The sequence below is a fragment of the Oryctolagus cuniculus genome, chromosome 16 (assembly GCF_964237555.1).
Source record: "Oryctolagus cuniculus chromosome 16, mOryCun1.1, whole genome shotgun sequence".
NCBI lineage: Eukaryota > Metazoa > Chordata > Mammalia > Lagomorpha > Leporidae > Oryctolagus > Oryctolagus cuniculus.
The window spans coordinates 34,432,740-34,438,740 of record NC_091447.1 but is presented as its reverse complement, the minus strand read 5'-3'; the positions used below and the strand labels follow the sequence as shown (position 1 = coordinate 34,438,740).

At 38.2% G+C, this 6,001-nt stretch overlaps 1 protein-coding gene across 1 annotated transcript in view; it reads right to left on the bottom strand.

The window, feature by feature from the left end:
* The window catches only part of THSD7A (thrombospondin type 1 domain containing 7A), a 451,027-nt gene that overhangs the window by 252,335 nt on the left and 192,691 nt on the right, over window positions 1-6,001 (bottom strand). The gene's annotated exons all lie outside the window — the stretch shown is intronic.

Genomic DNA, 6,001 nt, shown 5'->3' with positions numbered 1-6,001 from the left:
CTTGGCTCAGGGAAAACATTTCCCAAAGCGATAAAATTGAACATTAAAGATTAAAATTTAATGTATTTGCAAGTAAAAAAAAGATGACACCATCTCTGTCACTATTTCAAATAAGTAAACATTTTTAAAATAAATAAAGGTGCATCAGATGCTGACATCCCATATTAGAGCCCCAGTTCCAGTCCCACCTACTCCACTTCCAATCTGCCTTCTGCTAATGCACCTTTGAAAGCAGTGGATGAGGGTCCCTGCCAGCCATGTGAGAGGGCCAGATGGAGTTCCAAGACCCCTGGCTTCTGCCTTGTCCAGTCCCAGCAACTGGAACAATTTGGCGAAGTGAACCAGTACGTGGAAGGTCTACTCTCTTTCCCTTGCTGTCACTCTGCCTTTCAAATAAATAATTTTTTATGTTGTTGTTAAAAAAAAAAAAAAAGGCACCAGCACAAGCCTGGAGAGAACTGTCTCCTTAAATTCTGTGCCCGATGAGACTCTCTTGCATTTGTTCTGTTCCCACCCTCCTCAATACATTGCCTGCCACTCCTCGGTTACAAGGCCTTCTTCATTCATTATCTCAAAGGAGAAAAGCTGTTGCACACACCCTAAAGCAGACTTCTCTCTGCCGTGTCATTGAAGAATCAGAGAAGGTAAATAAATGTTGAGAAGTACTCAGTAGAATGAAGCGATCATTAAAGAGCAGCCCCTTCCTCATCTCTTCCTTTTTGGAAAGGGAGAACCTGGATCACGTGGAGTTTGGCTAGCCCACATAGTTAGAAAGCATAAAAGTGATCTATGCGGATCTATATGGAACAACGTGTAGAAGGAGACCTTGGTTGTTATCATCATGAAAGGTTATCAGCAGGCACAGCCAGGGACCAGTATCAGTGCTTTGCCATCTGCAGTGATCACAGAGTACCCCAGTCTCTGGTTTATTGAGGATGCAAGATCTCAACTAAAATGGCCAACCAAAAATCTGTATGTTACTTGATAATCATAAAATAATCGAGTACCAAAATAAGAAAGGCAACTTCTTGTCCTTCAGCTTCTACTTTTTCCCAGTACTATCCCAGCCACCCTAGCATTTTGTCAGAATTCCAAGGTTGGAGGTTGGTACCAGGCAGAATCAGAAAATACAATCAAATTACTAAAAAGCAAATTGTTGGGGCCGACGCCATGGCACACTTGGCTAATCCTCCACCTACAGTGCTGACATCCCATATGGGCACCAGGTTCTAGTCCCAGTTGCTCCTCTTCCAGTCCAGCTCTCTGCTGTGGCCCAGGAAGGCAGTGGAGGATGGCCCAAGTGCTTGGGCCCCGCACCCGCGTGAGAGAGCAGGAGGAAGCACCTGGCTCCTGGCTTTGCATTGGCACAGCTCCACCGTAGCGGCCATTTGGAGGGTGAACCAATGGAAGGAAGACCTTTCTGTCTAACTCTGCCTGTCCAAAAAAAAAAAAAAAAAAAATCATAGCACAGCTATTTTTGTCGATCTACAAATCAACTGTTACTCTGGTAAATACAAGACAATATACCAAGATAGAAAAAGTTCATGGTAGGAATATAATTTAGTTTTCGTATAAAACTTTTTGTAACCCATGCACACTTTTTATAATATATATTTTCTATGATCTTTTGAAGAGCCTTAATATTACCTAAATAAGTTTCTTTTTCATGATTGCAAGCCTTTACAATCTACTACTAGAGACGTGATATTTGTACTAAATAAGAAACTGCCTCTCAAACAAATTTTGGATAAAAGCTATAAAATCACTTTAGAGTTAAATAAGATTAGAAAAATCAGAAAGATAGCAAAGTGAATGTGTATGAAGAGACCTAAATTAACCGTCAATAAAGGAGCATCTTGGAGCACATGGCAATGCCAGTGTAATGTGACAGCTGACTCTGGAGAGGAACATATCCTTAATGAGGCTATGCAAAGAGTGCATTCAGGATTTATGACATTCCTTATCCTATGAGAATTTTTTTTCTTTTCAAAGTGTTTCCTTCCATTAAAAACTCTTCTTGCTATATTTATATGAGAGGGAAATTCACTGCTACCCTCATCAAGCTCGCAGAATTCCAGTGAATAAATGAAAACAATGGGTGAGATCACAGTTGCTGAAAAGGAAAAGCAAGGTCACTGGCCTGGTGAGTAGTGGCCGGCTGCTCCAGGAAGTGCCAGCTCCCATAGGAAAGCTGCTTTCATGCAGTCTCATGCCAGAGAGCCCAACAGAACAATAAGTGGCAGAGATTAGTGTAGCTGCCAGGAAAATGAGGGAGTCTAGCAGAGCGTATTCAGGCTTCCACTGAGGATGCTCAGGCAGTGATATCTGTGTTGTGATTTAAGGATCTCCCAGATCCCAAATCCCTTCCTGTAACTGAAACACAAAGCTTCAAAATGCTGAGCTTCTTAGTGTTCAATTACTCTAGGTTAGGAACTTCATGTTAAACAAAAGTACTCTATATCATATTACATACTTAACATTTGATGTGAGGGTAGATTTTAATTATTCCTATTAAAATAATAACACAATAACAAAAGGAGCAGGTGGAAACATTGGGATGGATATATTTATTACTTTGATGAGTTCATGAATATATAATTATATTCTTCTCCCAAAATTCATTAAACTGCATGCATTAAATATCATAGCTTACAATGTATCAATAATATATCAATAAAGGGATTATTAAAATATTCCTGGGAGGTGACAGATGTTTGAGAGCACTGAAGATATCTTGGCCATGATGAAATAGTCATACCAAAGAATATGATATGACCTTGGTGGTCATTTTGATATTTTTGAATTTATAGGAAATTTGGAGTTAGACATTGACAAATTTGGAGTTAGACATTGACAATATTAGCCACTAGTTTTCTATTAATGCCAACTTTTTCATTTTATTAACTTTTTTAAAAATTTTATTTCAGGTATACAAGTTTCATGTATTTCATATGTACAGATTCAGGAACACAGTGATACCTCCCACCCTACTCTCCCTCCTATCCATACACCTATCCTTCTTCCTTCTCCTTCTATTCCCACTCTTAATTTTTTTTTTTTTTGGACAGGTAGAGTTAGACAGTGAGAGAGAGAGACAGAGAGAAAGGTCTTCCTTCCGTTGGTTCACCCCCCCTAAATGGCTGCTACAGCCGGCGCACTGCACCGATCTGAAGCCAGGAACCAGGTGGTTCCTCCTGGTCTCCCATGCAGGTGCAGGGCCCAAACCTTGGGCCATCCTCCACTGCTTTCCTGGGCCACAGCAGAGAACTGGACTGGAAGAGGAGCAACCAGGACAGAATCCAGCGCCCCGACCAGGACTAGAACCTGGGGTGCTGGCACCGCAGGCGGAGGATTAGCCTAGCGAGCGGCAGCGCTGGCCACCCACTCTTAATTTTTACAAAGATCTATTTCAATTTACTTTATACTCATAAGATTAACCCCACACTACAAGTTCAACAAATAGTATAAAAAAACACATTAACACCAACTAATTGATAATGTTTACTAAATATTTTGTTGGCTTCAGCATGTGAAAAAAGCAGCAACAGGTACCATAAGGATACTTATAAATAGGTAAAAGCATAAGAAAACTTTATAGACATGCAAAAGATTAAGCTTAATAAATGGATTCTTACAAACTGGTGGAGTACATTTACAATATTATGATTAATAATATTTTCTGATTTCTATGTGATATGCACTAACTTTGTAATAACCATTGTTTAGTGTTAACCAGGCAGAATGATATTGAGTATATATATTATAAATGATATCTCCTGGATGAATGTTTGGCACAGTAGTAAAGATACCTCTTGATAGATCATGTCCCATATTGGAGAATCTAGATTTGAGTCCTCCTCAGCTCCTGACTCCGGTTTTTCGCTCATGGGCTCTCTGAGAGGCAGCAGGTGATGGCTCAAGTAGTTGGATTCCTGCCACACATTTGGGAAACCTGGACTTCCCAGATTCTGGCCTTGACCTGACTCAGCCTCAGCTGTTAACAGGTATTTGGGGAGTGAACCAGCAGATGGAAGATCTGTCTCTACCTTTCAAATAAAAAATTTTAATAACATAGTAAGTAAATTAATCAAACTAAAAAATAGGGTGTATCCTGAATGGAATAAATTTAAACCTATATTCTAACTGAATATAACAGATATTTGGATGACAGTCTTTCACATGTTTTCTAATTTTCTTTATAACCTCAGAGGATTTCATTTTTCTATCAACCTTATTTATTATTCATTAAAAGACTCAAGTTCTAAGAACAGAAAGTTCCTTTGAATTTTAACACTTTTACAAATATTTATTAAAAGTGGATTATGTGCTATTCTTAGCGGAATGGAAGCTATAAAGATTAATACTTTATGTTCTAAAGTATAAGTGTATATTTACATAAAGTATACATATAATTTCCTCCATGAAATATTCTATCTTGTCATTCACCTATTGCCATCACACAGGAAATGAATGGATGCATGTAAGGGTGCGTATTGTTATAAATATTAGCATAAATCCTTGGAAGACTTTGAATATTTAAAAAAATAGAATTTTTATTGAAATCTAGGGCCTGACATACTATGACTGACTGATTCAGCTTGTTTTAGTACCACAGTACTTTTGCCAGCTGAGGAACAGGGCGGTGAAAACAGTAAAACCTGAGTTATCATTATGTGAACAGATCAGGATGGGAGGTGAGCACAAATTAAAGTGTAAGCTTGAAGAGGTACAACTGTCATGTTTCCTGAGGAGCGTTAAACGGGATTTAAAAAAAAAAGCCAAAACCAAGCTTTTCTTTATAATTTGATCAGAGCAGCTATCTTAGATTCTAACGCTGGTTTAGAATGCACGGTTAACACCATTTGTTCTGTTCAGTTGCTCCCAGGATTTAAAATGAATATAAATACTTTGAAAGGAGCATGAACATGTGTGTACTTCCCTCTTACCACTTATGGATGAGTATTGCTTTATCTATTTCTCTCCTCTCTATTACACTCTATAATCCAAAGGGGCACCGTCTGGGAACACAGAAATAATAAAATGTAACCTGGACATTTCTGTTATAAAAGCATATCACCTTATTACAAATGGGAAGGAGAATGAAAATTGAATCAGATCCTAATAAAATGTTGCCCTAAAACAGAAGTTATCAATAAGACTACTTTTAAAATGGATGTACTTAAAGTTTTGAATATGTCCTTATCTATTGAAAATGAGTTTCCTCATAGAAATGCTTTCACGTGGGCCATCTCTTCTCAGAGACATCCAATAGAGCACACACATCTCCTATAAACAGGGGAAAGTCAAAAAGTTTGTAGAAAATGATATTAAATAGGCTGGATGTTTCACCCAGCAGCTAAGCTGATAGTTGGGATACCAGCATCCCATATGGGAGCATCTGGGTTTGAGGTTCTGCTCTGCTCCCAATTCCAGTTTCTTGCCAATGCACACCTGCTGCCATTCACGTGGCATGGACTGAGTTCCTGGCTCCTTGCTTCTTTGGCCTGGCCCTGCCCTGGCCATTGTGAGCATTTGAGGAGGGACCCAGCAGATGGGAGCTTTCTCTGGTTCACTGCCTCTCAAGATAGAGATAAAAGATAAAAAGCAAGATAAGTTAATTTTAATGCTCAAGAAACTTGAAATCTGTGCATGCACATGGACTTCAAAAGAATCAAGGAAAAAAGCATATTATATGAAAAAATGAGCACCTCAAAGTTTGTTTTACCCTAAAATAAATATCTTCAACTTTTCACAGACTTTTGGAACTACATTTGCATGGTAGTTCAATGACCTCAGACAATGCTTTTAATTACTCTGTTTTAAAAGTCACTCAAAATCTCTTACACTCAATTGTTTTCATCTATAATAGAAGAATAATAATACCTACTTCATTTTATGCATAATGTAAAATTTGTACTTCATATAGCTGGAACATTAATTATGAATCTGGTACAGTGCTAAAAGCATACTAAGTACATAATATTTTCTTATTGATTAAATA